We start from the raw sequence: 17,922 nt of genomic DNA, 5'->3' as shown, positions 1-17,922 counted from the left end.
GGGCTTCGCCGTGCCTGTCGCGCTGTAGTCGGACGGAGCAGTGAAACAGTAACCGGCCAGTTATCTCTAAAACAGCGCTGCGCCATGGCTAAAATAGAGAAAAACTCCAACAGCCTGAGAAGGACGGAATACGACGCTGTTAGGGCTCTGCCGCATGGCATGGGCGGCAGGGCGCCCAACCAAGCAGCTGTTCAGGCCGTACATTGCATGGGGAGTGGGGGGGAGGCGGGTAAGAGAGAGGGTGGTGGGTAAGAGTAGGAGGCAGGGGAGGGGTCTCCGTTCTTAATCTAATATTCTAGTTCAAGTGACAGAATCCGCTAATTCGGGTCCATTTTTGATTCCAGTTACTATTATTAAACCACGTAATTATTGTAATACTTCGAATTACCTAAGTGTTTTATCAGCTTTCTTAGTTTGAACGCTTCCGCAAAAAGGAACGTTTAAACACCACTATCCCTTAATAATGTTTACCATATCCCTTATCCCTTAATAATGTTTAATAATAATTAATTAGTTTACCTGAATTTTTTAACGTGAGTGTACAGAAAACGTTTTTTTAACTTGCATCTTATTAAATGCTATAAATCTCCTGCCATCGACTATAAACAGTAAACAAAAACTGCTTCAAAACTTAGCAATATTTTTATTTAAAAAGATCCCATCATAAACTTCTTCATAGTTCATATTCAAAAGGTTTTCATACAGCTGATAAGCGTGTTCCATTAATCATGACAAATTTGCCTCAATTTTTAACGAGGCTTATTTGAGGGCATGAAAATAATGAGAAACAAACTGCAATGTAAATTGATTAGTTCTATTATAAAATTTATATAAACTAGAGTACTAGCTTGTAAATAAGTTGAGGAAATATGGAAGTTATGGCGTTTCGCTTGCCGAAAATCATGAAAAATTGTGGGAGAAGCAGTGCTTTTCTGTCTCCCACAATAAACGATACTGATCATCAACATTTTTACCCAATCAATTACGTGAAATATTCTTTTTGTGATTGAATAGAAACTGCGTTTATTCCTCTAAAATATATATAAATGAATAATCTCTAAACAATTCTAACACAAATGTGGCTATTCCTCGGTTTACTAGACGATTGCATGCCATTCGTTTTGTAGTTACAGTATGAAGTTGATAGAGCTCAGTATGGTAAGGTGTATTGGTTGGCAAGGTGGCTGAGGCGTGAACTTCGGAAGCGCAATTCCAGCGTTCGAAACTTGGAGCTGCCGTCGACGTTTATTCGGGGAGAGCACTTGGCGGTGTTTTACTTGTAACTACTCGGCATCATTAGTAATAGAATTTGTTAGTTTGTAATTGATATCGCATGTGTATATACGATGTGGATGTTCGACAGCGAAGATTATCTAATCTGTCTTATCAATGTGAATAGTAACATGTCGATGATCTCGGAGAGTGAAAGAAAAAACAATTTAAATTTGTTGTCGCGTAGTCAACAAACGGTCAAACTCAACTGCCGGGCGCCCTGTCAGAGCTACCCCAGAGCGGGCGATGAGCTGGTTTGAGCCGGAGGAGCCCGCTGAGAGCTGCTTGTCCGCAGGACAACAGAGTCCGCCAGGGCAGGTGGTCAGAGGTTAAATAGCGCTGCTCCGCGGCTGGTGATATCGTCCATAATGCGGACATTTCTGTTCTATCGCGGCTCTGTCGCATCTCTACGACGGCTCTACAGCCAGCGACGGCCTGCTCTATTCCCTGTCCTAAATTTTAAATGGGTTAGACCCCATCACAGCATTGTCACACGACTCACACGGTGTGACCCACAGGGCAATTGGTATTAACTGAGCGTTCAGCAAGAGTTAGACCTTAAGAGAGTATTTCCGCACCAGCTAGCATTGCCAGGTCTTACAGTCTCAAGTTCTGTTTCCGACACGAAGGAACTTTATGACTCAAGCTGTTCACATGAGCAATACGACGACAGATTCGAGCCTCGCAGGAATAAAGTGGTATATAGCTGTAGAAATTCCTATGAGAACACATACGTACGCGACTACCGCTCGAACTGAACATATGGAGACTCCCCTAACCCTCTATCACCTGACACGAGTAACCAGAGCAATATTGTCACAAGCCTACTTCTCAAAAAGGATAAGTTCTAGTGAGCACAAAATGACTTGCACTGATGGTTGCCACCACGTACGACAATTAAAAATGTTCTCTTTTTGCGTACAAACGTCCTCAGGTTGCTGCATTTAATAGTTTAAGTATGATTCAATGTGTGAATTTTTTTACGAATTTTTTCGATGTTCATAGATGCATCTGATTTCTTCATTTGTTCACTTATTTTTTCTAATGCTTGAAGTCTTGAGATCCTGTCTTTGTAAACCGAACTTTTAACTTTCCATAGGCAAGGTGCCTGTCTATATAACTCAATAAGCCTCTCAGTAACAGTTCCAGTCTCCGTCATGCGACATTGCAAAGCAAAGTAAATGAATAGTAATTGTGTGTAAATAGGGTAGGAGCGACAGTCACGCACAACCTACTCAGACGGCAGTCAAAGCGACACTCCCGAGATGAGCGGCTCAATGAGCGGCTCAAAAGAATGAACACTGCTTCATTCGTCGATGAGCCCGTGTCGATGGTCCGGACAGCCTCAGTCTGGGCTGAAAAAGCCAGTTTTTCAGTCGTCAGTCGCGCAGAGTCTCATAGTGGAAACGGCCCTTAACCATGCAGTTGAACTTGAGTGACCTGGCATTTCCACACGTGGATCCAGCTTTCTCGATGAGATTGAAATTAAACCCTGAAGTATATGGACACGAGCAGCTAAGCAGCTAAAATAACATGATCATGTCAGCATATACCTCGAGCTAAAAATTTCCATTACTGCCAGTCCCGGAATCTTCTAAGGCAAGCGAAGTAGAATGCCGGCATTATCTCGACACTAGGTTCCCGTAATGCCGGTAGCGCTGGCTTGTTTCTCAATGAACTCCACTTGCAGAACCATTGTACAGAAAAACTAATACATTTCTAGTAAAGTTCAGCTTTTAAAATCTATAATTTTCAAGTCGAATACTTCACAAGTTCACTTTTCCCACTACTATTACAGGATTGAAATGAGCAACGTTCGCCGTTTCGTGTGATCTGCACTAGTACAACTAATGAACTAACGCCGGTGACTGTCCCGCTCGCCGGGCAGCGGAGCGGCAAGGCAAACGCGAACGAACGTGTAACGCCGTGTAAACTACTCACTGCCTCAAGCTATTGTCCAATTTTTGTCCAATAATTAATGTAATTATTATCTTACAACACGTAAGCTTAAAAAATTGGTACAATCAATTCTCATTTCGTTCCATCATATGCCTTGACAAACGTACACAAAGTTCCTTCGTTCAAGGTTTTTTGAAAGAATGCTGTCAATGAGCCGGCCAGAACGGTTGCTACTTCTTTGAGCAATCTGGGATGGAAGCCGTCTGATCCACGTGACTTGTTGGGATTTAGAGCTTCCAGGCGCTTGAGAACCTCTTCGTGTATTTCAAAACCTGTTAACTTCGAGCCGGTTGGGTGCCCCTCAATATCTGGAATACTGTTCAACTCCTCATCTGTGAACAAACTGCTGAAGAAATGATTAAGAACGTTAGCCTTGCCCTCATCAGAGGAAATCTTTCGTCGGTCTAGTTTCAAATCAGATATACCGTCCTTTGACTTACACTTCGAACTAGCGTACAAAAAGAAGGCTTTCGGATTTTTTTTTGCATTTTTAGCAATATTTTCTTTCGAAGTTTTTCACTGCAGTGCGACAGACTTTTTAGCTTGATTTCTAGCTCTTGCATACATGTTATAATCAGAATCGCTGCGAGTTAATCAGAGTATATTCAGAATCGTTGCTCTAAAGAAATTTATTAACGTCTGTAATTTTGCATATGGCGCACGTATCTTCAAATGAAATGCAATTTATCAATACGTAGTACAACCAAAGATATGATAAACATTTGACGAGAATAATGTCGAGGTGAGGACAGGAAAACAACTATAGAGCAAGCAATGAATCTTTTTTGGATTTATTCAAAAGAAAATAAACTAAACCGCTGCCATTGTCCACGGAAGGCGCAACGAGCTGCGCCAGCCCTTCTTCCACACGACCTGTCCCGTCAGGACACTCATCCTGCAGCGAATATGAATTCGGTTAAGACCAAGTAAAACAAGGTAAATTATTAGTAATCAATTATCAGTTAAATAAATTTTCAGTTAAATTTATTGTCAGTTTAGTCAATTATCAGTAATTAATTATCATTTAAATATCAGGTAAATTAATTACCAATTAAATCAATTATCAGTTAAATCAATAATCAGTTAAATCAATTATCTGTTAAATCAATTATCAGATAAATTAATTATCAGTTAAATAAATTATCAGTAATTAATTATCATTTAAATTAAATGTCAGTTAAATTAATTATCAGTTAAATCAATTATCAGTTAAGTTAAATCAATTACCAGTTAAATCCAGTATTAGTAATTAATTACCATATAAATTAAAAATCAGTTTAATTAATTATCAGTTTAATCAATTATCAGTTTAATCAATTATCAGTTAAATCAATTATCAGTTAAATCAATTATAAGTTAAATAAATCTGTAAATTGCAGAGATCTGGGTTACCGCTAAACCGGTATAGAGCTATGCAAGGCATGCTAGCAAACGCGGAAACTTCTGACGGCAGTTGTCTAGTTTCTCTTGTCTTGTTCACATGTGGAGTGACACGCGCTTCTAATTTCAGTTGTGGAATCATGCGGTAGAACGACTTGAACATAATTTGTTTTAATAGATAAACATGTTAATTTTGAACATTTTTTAGCAGCACAACTTTCTTAGTTTCACTATGCAGGGCTTCTTAAAGTGATGTTTGTTTTTACCGAAGTGAAATCGAATTTTCGTTATGAATTTGGTTATTTTCGAAGAATTACAAAGCAATAGAAATAGAGGATTAATTTCTGAAATTGCTATAGAACATTGCAATGTTAGAAACTAAAGGCAACAAATTCTAACTGCAATGTCGACGGTAGCAATCGTTCTATTCTTCTTTACAGCCGCTGTAGGCAAAATGTATAGATCATTATTCGTGTTAATTGCTAAATGTTTGAAATCGTTTGAAAGCTACAAACAAGGCGCGTTCAATGAAGCAAATACTGAAGATGTACATTTTAATTTGATCAAGAATAAGTCTATAGACGCGTGGTGGTATCCTCGATACAAGTAATTGGCAATGGGAAAGCTGGGGCTGCAGCATCGAGCAATTTTATTTACCATTTCCGCATTTTTAAAATAAATTATACTTATTTGGCTCCCCTAAACAATTGAAATTTCCAAAATATGCCATCTTAAAAATTTATCTCCTTTCATGATTTTCAAGCCATTCGATTTGTAAAAAAAATATCTAGCGATCATCCGGTCACTTTTTCTCCATTTCGTTATAATTTGGATTATATATTCAAAAAAGGTGGAGCGGAAATTGAAAAAAAAAACGAAAAATTCCCCACCGGAAAAAATAAGAATTTGGAAAAAATGTTGAGTCAATCGCTGGTTAGGGTCTTTACGAATCAAATGATGCGTCTCTCGATGTTGTAGCACGTTAATTGAATGAGGAAATTTTTACAGTGACCCCTTTTTTGCCTTTTTCTTTGACTTTCACGTTTTCTTTCATTTTTACAAAAATGTAAACGAACAAAAAAGTTTTATATTTTTGTTTTACATATGTGAACCAAGTTTTAAAATGATCCGTTTATAGTGTAATGATCCACCGACCGCGGTCCCAATAGCGTCCTCCTGCAACGACCCCCAATAGCGCCCTCCTGCAGCGGCCCTACAATAGCGCCCTCCTGCAGCGGCCCTACAAGAGCGCCCTCCTGCAGCGGCCCTACAATAGCGTCCTCCTGCAACGACCCACAATAGCGCCCTCCTGCAACGACCCCCCATAGCGCCCTCCTGCAGCGGCCCTACAATAGCGNGCTTAGCAATATTTTTATTTAAAAAGATCCCATCATAAACTTCTTCATAGTTCATATTCAAAAGGTTTTCATACAGCTGATAAGCGTGTTCCATTAATCATGACAAATTTGCCTCAATTTTTAACGAGGCTTATTTGAGGGCATGAAAATAATGAGAAACAAACTGCAATGTAAATTGATTAGTTCTATTATAAAATTTATATAAACTAGAGTACTAGCTTGTAAATAAGTTGAGGAAATATGGAAGTTATGGCGTTTCGCTTGCCGAAAATCATGAAAAATTGTGGGAGAAGCAGTGCTTTTCTGTCTCCCACAATAAACGATACTGATCATCAACATTTTTACCCAATCAATTACGTGAAATATTCTTTTTGTGATTGAATAGAAACTGCGTTTATTCCTCTAAAATATATATAAATGAATAATCTCTAAACAATTCTAACACAAATGTGGCTATTCCTCGGTTTACTAGACGATTGCATGCTATTCGTTTTGTAGTTACAGTATGAAGTTGATAGAGCTCAGTATGGTAAGGTGTATTGGTTGGCAAGGTGGCTGAGGCGTGAACTTCGGAAGCGCAATTCCAGCGTTCGAAACTTGGAGCTGCCGTCGACGTTTATTCGGGGAGAGCACTTGGCGGTGTTTTACTTGTAACTGCTCGGCATCATTAGTAATAGAATTTGTTAGTTTGTAATTGATATCGCATGTGTATATACGATGTGAATGTTCGACAGCGAAGATTATCTAATCTGACTTAGCATTGTGAATATAGTAACATGTCGATGATCTCGGAGAGTGAAAGAAAAAACAATTTAAATTTGTTGTCGCGTAGTCAACAAACGGTCAAACTCAACTGCCAGGCGTCCTGCTTGAGCGAGCCATCCCAGAGCAGGCGATGAGCTGGTTTGAGCCGGAGGAGCCCGCTGAGAGCTGCTTGTGCGCAGGACAGAGTCCGCCAGGGCAGGTGGTCAGAGGTTAAATAGCGCTGCTGATATCCGCGGCTGGTGATATCGCGGCTCTGTCGCATCTCTACGTCGGCTCTACAGCTAGCGACGGCCTGCTCTATTCCCTGCCCTAAATTTTAACTGGGTTAGACCCAAGCCCAGCATGGTCACACGACTCAAGTTGTTTATGACTCAAGTTGTTCACATGAGCAATACGACGACAGATTCGAGACTCGCAGGAATAAAGTGGTAGATAGCTGTAGAAATTCCTATGAGAACACAAACGTACGCGACTACCGCTCGAACTGAACATATGGAGACTCCCCTAACCCTCTATCGCCCGACACGAGTAACCGGAGCAATATTGTCACAAGCCTACTTCTCAAAAAGGATAAATTCTAGTGAGCACAAAATGACTTGCACTGATGGTTGCCGCCACATACGACAATTTAAAATGTTCTCTTTTTGCGTACAAACGTCCTCAGCTTGCTACATTCAATAGTTTAACTTTAATTCAAGTTGAAAATTATGTTCCCGGAGAGTAACATACGGCGGTAGAGGGTTAAAAGTCCTATAGACGTAGAGTGGGTCTACCAGTTGACATATGGACGCCGCGATAACGACCCTGAGTCTAACAGAAGTCTAACATTCGGAATAAGCAAAGCTAATAGCATAACATAACATAGTAATGTCGGCGCTGAAGTGTAGNTTGAACATTCTCTATTAAATTTCTGTCCTTTTCAAATCTCGGTGACCACACAACGTTTCCAAACTCTAGATTCGGGCGCACGACAGCAACAAACAACTGCTTCATCGCTTCTGCATCTAGGAACTCGTATGAGCGCCTGATTAGTCCAAGAAGCTTGTTGGATGTGTTAGCTTGCGTTTCAACATGTTTGGAAAATTTCAGTGCATGTGTAAAAATTATTTTGAATTTAATTTCTCATCATCAATCACACATGGGCATTAATATTTAGTCATTACTACACGTTCAAACAGTAAATTTATTCATCAACTGTGTCCTGCAGTTCGCTGGAGAGCCGAAACATGACAATGGACCCTCGTGACCTGAAGGTGCAGCTCACACCGAATCCACGCGGCGACAGATACGTAAGATTTTATTCTCCTCTCAAGACTTAATTATCTTCTTAAAATGATGATTATTATGCGTAGTTGTCTTTCTTTGGTTCATTTAGTAGAAAAACATTAGCTTATTCGTGATTTTTCTTTGAATTTCATGCTGACACATTGTGCTCTCGTTCTCATAGCATCACACGGTAACGCAGATGAGAACCATCAGCCATAACTCGATATCTGTGCCCATAAATAGGTGAAGAAAATAATACTTCATCCTGACTACGAGCCCCGCAATATTCCGCTCAACGACCTCGCTCTCGTGATGCTGGAGGAACCGTTGACCTTCAGCGAGAGAATGTACCCCGCTTGCATAGACCTCTACGGGGAAGGCTTCATCAGCGACTCCACAGCCATGGTTTGTACAGCTCATTGGTCGTGTCATTAGCAGCAAAAACTCTGACTGAAATGACTGACAGAAATTCACCATATCTTTATAAATAAAAACTAAAATTTAGTAGGTAAATTTAGTCATTTTATAATCCAAAACTCAAAGTCAGACATTAAAACCTAAAATTTACAAATAAAATATACTTCAACCTAAAATAACACAGTAATACTGGCCCATCTATTAACAATCTCAAGGGGAAGGGAAGTGATTGCGTAATTTAAGCTAGGCTTCTGTTTGAAGATATAAAGATATTCTATTTGATGATATGTCCCTAGCTTTAACTCTGCATTCAGTTCCCATCCCCTTGAGATTGTTAACAGATAGGCCAGTCTTGCTGTGTTTTTTAAGGTTGATTCATCTTTTATTTGTGAATATTACCATTTCATGTCTGAATTTTTATTTTGCATATAAAATTACTTTATTTGTTTTCTAGATTTGTTAGGCTTATTACCAAAGGCAATTAATACGAACTATTTTATTTCGAAAACGTCGCCGCTCGAAGCAGTTTGGCGCCTGCCACAGACGACATTCTCATAGAAAACAACAGCTTGAGCTTGAGAAACAACTGTCCCAACTGACGAAAACGAAGGCCAACATAACTGTAAAAGAAATGAACGAAACAATAGAACGCAAGCTATGTAAGTGATTAATATTCGAACAAATGTTCAACAAAGGCGCAAAGGCAAACTAACAATGCTTCAATTGGAATCAAACGCACACCTCAATAAACAGGTAAATGAATAAAGATAGATGAGATTCTTCCGTGTGGCAGAAGGAGTCGGACCGGCCCATCAGGAGTTGCAGTTATTCTAAAAAATAGAATGCTACCGCTTTAAATCCAGTAAATATGGAATTTTATAACTGGAGCTCAATTATTGCTCAATATAACATTTATCTCAATCCCTAAACCCACCTTAAAATCTTTGGCTTCAAGCTGAAATTCTAAGAGGCACTTTAAGTGGCCATTTAAAGGGAAATTCATTAGTAGGAGAAAGGCAGACTCCGACGCAAACGCAATTACAGTAAAGATTAAGGAAGAACTTCGCCCTTCCTCTCAGTTAAGGAATATTATTTGGATAGTTTAATCGTGATACGAAATTCAAAAGCCACAGGCCAATAGACTAATTTAAGTTGAAGGCCAAGCCCAAGCGCGTTCGGAGTCTTGCCTTCTAAACAAAGAAGTTCGAACATGCAGTTAAATGAAAAAAATAAACATAACGAAAACTAAGAGTGATCACTCCAACGAAAAATAAGATATTAGCAGGGAACGGCTTAATAAATCATGAACTCCTGACGGAGCAACAATTCAGTGGTCGTCACTGGCCCAAGTTCTAATCTTAACTATTCACAGATCCCTTCCTATCTAAGACTAAGAAAAAGAATAGTCAACTTGGACGATTCAAGAAATACGGAAATTTCTAACAGATTGTCATTTTTCTTTATAAAGGTATGGTGAATTGGTGCGCCATCTTATTTGTTTTGAAATTACTTGTTAATTTGCGATTTAATCGATGAAGTGATTGTAAACTTTTATGCGACCATGTAATATTCTATTGAAATTTTTTTCGTTCCGAGTTGAACATGTATTTAGATTTGGTTTTTTAACATTGAATTTTTCGTTAAAATAAAATTTATTGAAATCTTTTTTTGGTGTCGTGATGAGGCTCTCCAATAAGGAGTTAGTTCCTATATCGCATCAAAATGAGCATTGTCACGTTAGTGAAAATGTATTTTTTTTGCTAAATGGTACAGTCATGAAAATATTTTTCAATTTCCCGTTGGTGAACAACAAACTCATGCTGAGCCTTGCCGAGCAGGCGTTCAGCCGCGCCAACGGTGCGTCAAGGTACGAGTACGATGAGGTGCTGCAGGAGCTGGACCCGGACTGCCACGGTCCCGCCCCGCGGTGCCAGTCCTGGGGCATCGAGGACACGCAGTTCTGTGGCCTCGCTCTTGGTGAGTGGTTTTCTCCATACTGTTGATATTTTTGGCTGGCCTTATCTGGAGCAGTTAAGCGAGATCTTAGGAGGAGAAAGTGGGGTACATCGGGACAGGTCAATTATTTCAAAAACTCTACTGAAACAAAGGTTTTAGCTATTAATAGCACTCAAGTTAATGCATTGAGTGATGTGGCAGAGAGACGTGTTGCTCTGTCCTGAATTCCTCAGTGAGCAACATTTTGTTTCAAGATAAGTCATCTAAATATTTTTCCTCGTGTATGAAAAGTAATAAGAGTGAATAAGCCAGATGTTGTGTAATTTATTGTTGAATAGCACGTTCAAATCAATTATATCAGATGGATATTAACTTATTTCTTTCTTATTAAAATTATGGCCGAATGATTCTAAAATGATGTTTAGGAGTGCAAAGTGACAGGTCGTTTGGGGTACTCCTCACGAGTCCAACTGATCCCAATATATATAAGAATTATTAGTAAACATTTTATAGGTGGAAAGTAACTTAATGACTATTTTGGTTCACTGAACCATAAACTAAAAAGAGTAGGAAATAAAGATGATTTATTGATGACCGAACAATGAGGGAAGCAATTCAATCTGTAATTAATGGGACTCATCTATAAAGTGTCGCTGAATCAAAAGGTGAAAAGATGCCAATGAAGATGAAAGAGAGAACATGTTTTTCAAACCTAACTTCAAAATGAATCAAATATTTTCCACTGAAGAGAAAGAGAAGCAACAAGAATATATCATTACATCTTCATAACGTATACACGTTCAACTAAATGAACTTTAAAATCGTATTGTGAAAATCATCATTCATTACAATACATTTGAGAGGTCATATCAATCGTAAAATTTGCATTTAAATTCTGCACATCCTGATGCAGCTGATCTTGAATCACGTAGTGTGGACGACATTAAATTCACTCATAGCAACCTTACATATTGCACAGCAATAGGGAGACAAAATTCTGACCTGAAATTTTAGTATAATTTTTATGATATCATAATGAGGTGAAGTGTCCTTTGTGCCCCACAGACAGTCCCACTGTACCTCGGGTCGGGGTACATTGGGAGACTTTGCTTAATTTTATTTTTTATTATTTACAGTCAATGAGACAGTTTCAATCATCGCTTGGGTACATATAGTAACGTAACAATGGATTTGATGTTTAGTATTTTTAGCATTTTGTACTTATTATGGAAAACTATCATGTTCTTTTATTTATCTCTATTGTCTTATTGCACTCCTCTTTTCCCTATGAAGGTTTAACAGAATTAATGCTTCGTGCACGATACATCGCGAAACTTAGGAATCGCCACTCCCTCGTCACTGTTCGAATGTTGTTAGTACGAACTTCACTAAGAATTTAAAAGCCAAGAAAGTGCCACGTACATTCACCATATCTTCAATGAAAACGTTTTAGAGACCAGCTCCATCAGCAGTTCAAAAACATTTTGAAAACAAGGACAATCAGCAGGGAAAATAATAATATAAACGAATGAGGTTTAAACCTAAGTAACGAGAATATGATAGGCTAAACCTTATCAATCGATATACAATTTCAAGAGTATTGGAACTATACCTGTTATTGCGGCAAAATTTCCGTTTAAAAATAAACAGGGCTTCGGAAGCCTTCCCAAACCACCACGTGTACTGTAGTACTGAGTCATTGAATAGCTCTCAGACAGTCACGTTGCAGGGTAAAGGTCATGTTTTTTAACATCCTGCGTGTGGGCAATAATTTCACTTGAAATACCTTTATCATTGTGAATTTATTCCTTGAATTTTATTTTAGAATTTGCGGAAGGTGGAACGCGGTATTTAGATATTGTTGTCGGTGAGAAGCCCGAACAAAGGTGCGTAGCATGTCAGGTTCAGATGCGTAATATTGAATCTATGCGAATTATTGTAAATAATTTCATCATTTGCATTCCACTGATATATTTATTCATTTAGCTTGCAACAAATCGGCAGTTAGTTTATTGTTTATTTAGCTCGCTTAGGAAAGCCTGTTGACTTAGTTCCTTACTCCAATTGCACAGCACGGAAAGTTTCATGACTTAGACCCTTACTCCAATTGTACAGCAGCGAATATCAGTTTTTCCGCACATAGATTGTTTATATTTATGAAGGACTGGTGCAATGAAGTAACTTTAAATGAAGACTATCAGTGAACAGCATGCTATGTGATAATGTAAGCCGAGTTGGAGTGTTCTGATGATCCAAAAACGTCGCATTATTCAGCGTGAAGGCGCACAGTAGAATGAGAAGTACACTCGGCAGAGTGAGATACTCGGTTTGTTCTTTGATGGTTCGGATTCAAGGATTCTTGGAATTGCCGCATATTTTTAAACGGAATCCTTGTCCTAATAACGCATAGAATTATTATCCTCTTGAAAGGATAGGGAGTGATTACTTGAAGTACTCACTTGATGGACCTCTATGAGTACTCCGTTAAGGTACTCGCTTCTGGTATTCACTTGAGGTATATATTTGAGGTACTATGCATCGTTTTTTACAGAGGATTACTTGATTTGTTGTTTGATTGTTTGAACAATAATTCTCTGTACAACAATTGTTTTTAACTGCTATATTCATCCCGTGTGCTTCTCTCTTCCCCCCATGTGGCTTCTACTTAGTCATACACCTCAATACGCAATCAAATAATAAGGTGAGTTATTTATGACTCTGCTATAATGAAATTGTTCATTACCTTTTAACAGACGTTATTTGACTTCTTACTATTGCTTGTTTCGGATGTCCAATCAGAAGAAAACAAGAAGCAGGTTGGGGGTTCGACAGGAGGAGTATAGACTGATTAGGGAAATTCGACTTCCAAATCTCCGAGTGGTCGGATCTGCATCGTATCTACAGTAACTACACTATTCGACATCGTTACCCACATTGGCGATTGACTGGGTATATGAGCTGACAGACATGTATCACCGCGGCACAATGAAGCAAGTGACAAGTAAACACGAGTTTGAATTGGGAGTAATATCAATTAATACAACTTTTAACCCCACCTTTCCTCATTACCCACAAGATTCTCTAATATTTATAGAATAAAAGATTCTCCCACATTGCCCGAGCAAAGCAATCTTCAATATTAACCAGCACTCAGTATTTTCAGACATTGCCCAAAACCAAACATTCTTCAATATGCAATAGCACTCAACGTTCAACATTCTTCGATATTCAACACCGCTATATGTTATCCCACATTATCCGTGTACGAAACATTCTACCCATTCATCCGTACCAAACACTCCTACCTATTGCGTTAGTAGCGGTACCAAACATTTTCTGCGTACGGTTGAGCAAAACATTATCTCACCTAAGCCAGCATCAAATATTCACATATACTGGTAAGCATTCTCCCGCAATAATCAGTTGAATCAGTGCCCAAAATTCTTCCAAAATATTTGCAAACAACACTCTTTTGTATCTAGAGGGCTTAATTCTAACCATTCCAACATACCGCATATTCGATATAGTAGCTAATTTCTGTTTTAATGTATGAAGTACCTATAACCTAGTGAAATTATCCGCGGTAATGGAATTCTTCCCAATCCCGTGTGCCTAAAATTCTCGAAATATGCACGCGTAAAACATCCTCTCACATTAACCAGTAGCAAACATTTTCTCATTAGTCTCATATTCACCAGTACCAGTTATCTGACATTCGTCACTACCAAGCATTCTCCATTCAGTCCAAAAAATTTCCTCCAAATCACCAGTCAGTAAAAACATTCATTCACTTACAATAAGAACAAAACATTCCATCACTAATACACCAATATCAAGCATTTTCACGCAATAATCAGTTCTCAAACTCAAAGTTTCCCTACAACATTCACAAGCAACAGCCAAGCGTATCTACAAGACTCAATTATAATGCAAGGCTGAATTTTAATCCAATTCAAAACAATTGTTCGATTCCACTTCGAATAAAGTTCACAATAACGGAACCAAGCAACTTAGATACTTCCAAATACGATTTTTAACCCTTGTGGAACGTGTGTCTCCAACAGCAAGCTGCCTGCAAACCAGTTGGTAGGGCTACCAGGCGCCGCTACTTAACTTGAGCACGCAACGTCAATCAACTGTTGACGAATCTAAGCTTTCGGTTCCACAATCCACAAAACGGTCCTGCAGATGTCTTGGTTGGTGAGCAGCTGAAATAACACGCTCGTGACAACATATACCCCAAGTTAAAATTTTCAGCAAAAAAAAAGCCAGCAAAAATCTTGAAGCTCAACGGTGTGTTCTTGAATGTCGTATTTGCTTTAGGAGGCACTGAACATTAAACACTTAGGAAGTTGTGTTTCTAAAGATTCCTAAATTAGCTTGTTCAGCTTTTAGAAACTTAATTATTTTCTATTCGCTTGCATCGCAATTTACTAAGGATACATGATAGAAACGAGAAGCATACCTAATTATCATCCGCACGAGACGAAATGCACCAAACTACTGACACCACAGCGTCGGGGGTAGTGGAGGTAGTGAGTAACTGGGGGATGTTTATCAGTCTTGCCTCGAAAGCGTGGGTTCTGAAGCCATTTGTGTACCTGCAATTTGCGCATGTTGCCGAAAAAGCATTGCACGCTTGTTGCTAGAACACGATGCACATATGTAGACATAAAAGTAATACAAGCGTGTTCAAGATAGCGCAATACACTAGTGTTGTACATATTCGCACACCGCAAGTGTGTTAACAGAAAAACGAATGTTCATGTTAAATTGCATATTGAAGAAAACGCTGTTCACGTATGCGCGCTGAAAATTCGTTCTGCGGGCACTAGTAGCAACCAAAAGTAACGCAAGCGTCTTGAAGATAACGCAATGCCCACGAGTATTTCTATGCACACACAAAGCACGCGCGTCGACTGACAAGCAAAGCACGCGCGATGACAGACACTCATTGCACGCGTTTTGAATCTCGCGCAAGTCTCGCAAGCGTGTTGAAGATAACGCAACGCAAGCATGTTACGTACACGCAATGCAGGAGGGTTGACGCGCTCGCGTGTTGATAAGTTCGTACCCATGCACAATGCATATGCAGCGTCAGGTCTAAAGGCAGGGGCTTGTCACGCTCGCGCTAAGAACTCATGCCAGCTACTGAGCCAATGGTGGCCTAACCAGCCGCTGATTTCGTGTGTCATTTGACCCTTATATTTTTTACTATGGAACTACTCAAAGTAGCTCCTATTTACTATGGAACTATCAAAGTAGGCTGAATAGAGTAGACGGCCATTTCGCGCCTGATTCATCTCTAAGGCGAGAGTGGCAACCGGAAGGCGACCGACAGCTGCTTATAAATTTTGACTGGACAAGTCATGCTGCGCTTGATTGTACCCTCAATGCGAGTAATAGGCGATGGGAAAGCCGAATATACATTACCAGGCAATTTTTTAGCCTTAACTACTTTTTGGACCCGTTATAGTTAACTGTCTCTCACAACCAAATGGAATTTCCAGTTAACGACAGCTCCAAAAATTATCTTCCACTTCCAATTGTGTGCTACAACATCGAGAACCATTTCTGATTAATATTTTGTTTGGATTATATATTGTAAAAAACTATGAAATAGGAGGAGAAGGAGCGAAAAGTGAAAAATCACGAAAAAATTTTAAAGCGAAATTATAAAAATAAAATATGTCTAGGGTCGCTGGACATTTGACTACATATATCGACTGTAATGTTTCTCGATGATGTAGCCCGTAATTGCAAAGTGGAGATAAACTCGCCCATTTGTAGTTCTCTTTACATTTCACGTTTTTCTTTATTATCCCAAACAATTCAATGAAACAGAATGTGCTTGTATTTGTTTCTCACGTACGTGTATGAAGTTTCAGAACGATCGGTCAATTAATAAAGAAGTTTTTGAGGGTAAGCCCTTCCCTCTAACAGATTTGTTGAGATATGGCCAGGCTTGATGTTTGTCGGGGTCTAACTTCTTTAGCGTATAGCGCAATTGGCATGCTTCAACAGATAAGTTGAGACTTGGCTTTAGATTCGTCGTGGTAGTGACACTTGAAATTATTCTTTAGTGCTCTTGAAACAGCCTTAGTTCGTCTTCATAAGAACAAATTGTGCTCTTAAGTCTACACGCTGATGGTTGCTCATGAATCTTCGTCGTTTACACGAGGCACATCTTATTCATCACCACGCGAACGATCACTAACTACCACTTGCCGCAATAACAAACCCCGATCTCACTCGCCATCACACGGCAGTTCTTTCGTCCCACCAGCCGTTAAACTAAGCTCCAAGTTCGCAATCCATTAATAATATCTCCTCCTAGCGGACAACCTCGGTAGTTACCAGCTCTCGCTATGTTTCTACATGTAAAGTAAATAGAATTATTTACTCATTATTCACGTGGTGATTTTTCTTGTTTTTTTTTTGTTCTTTAATCAATTCTTGTTAACTCGTACAGACCCCATTAATTGGCTACAGCGGTCATGTGATATGTGAAGGTTACAATCCAATCAAATTGAATCATGTGTATTTAATCACTCAGAAGAAGTGAAATAATTTGATGCTCTCGTCATTACCGTTCTAAGGCTAAACTTTTTCAGCCCTTTGAATTTAGTTTCTCGACCTTCTACGTTCTCACCCGAACAACCCTCACAAATAAGACATTGCTTGCTTGGGGCTGTGGAATGTTTTTTCGATTGTCTTTCGCAGTTTGTGGACAGAAGCCGCGCTACCGGAGCACTGGGGAAATACTAAACTTATACGAGTTCCACGCCCCGCGCAACCTCTCCCCGTGGCTGCTGGGGCTCAAGAAGCGGGAGCGCTACGAGTGCAGCGCCACTCTTATCAGCGACTCGTGGCTGCTGACGGCAGCGCACTGCGTAGCCCGGTACTCTCACTTATTTTACTGATTATTAAAGCATTTTAATATGAGAGTCCTGTGGCATCATAATGAGTCGTATTTTCGGGACTCGGAGTCGTCTGATAAAAAATAATTTTGAGCATCACAAGCTACTGCCAAATTAATTGTTGACAAATGTTTCCCGTTGCCTGTATAGGGTTTATATTTAGCACTGGTATTCAATTAATAATCATTATCATTGATTTAAATTTACTGACCCCTGTTGCAGAACTAATAGCAAACATACATGTACCTAGATTGAAATTAGCCGTCTTGAACTCAATTCTATTCACCTGCAGTGCACGCAATTGCGCAACGATCAGTTTCCCTGATAGTCGGGGACAGTTCTACAGTTGGAGATTGTCACTCTCTATATGTTTTAAATCCTTCAGCGCATTGTCTTTCGGAGTTGAAAACATTTGATTTTTGAGAATTCTGCCTTAACTTAACTCTTCTTCATCCTAAAATTGTACTTTTTCCGCATAACATAACATAGTGATGTCGGCGCTGAAGCGTAGGCCTGATGTGGCCTGTCGCCGATTCTTTTCCTTTTCGTGCCTTGTTCACAGAAGATCTAAAATCGTCTCATTTGACCGGATCTTTTCATGACTGACGATAGTTTGAAGTAGCTACTAG

Source organism: Hyalella azteca, unplaced genomic scaffold (assembly GCF_000764305.2).
Source record: "Hyalella azteca isolate HAZT.00-mixed unplaced genomic scaffold, Hazt_2.0.2 contig13679, whole genome shotgun sequence".
Classification (NCBI taxonomy): Eukaryota; Metazoa; Arthropoda; class Malacostraca; order Amphipoda; family Hyalellidae; genus Hyalella; species Hyalella azteca.
The sequence above is the reverse complement of the archived record's forward strand: the minus strand, read 5'-3'. Positions refer to the sequence as shown.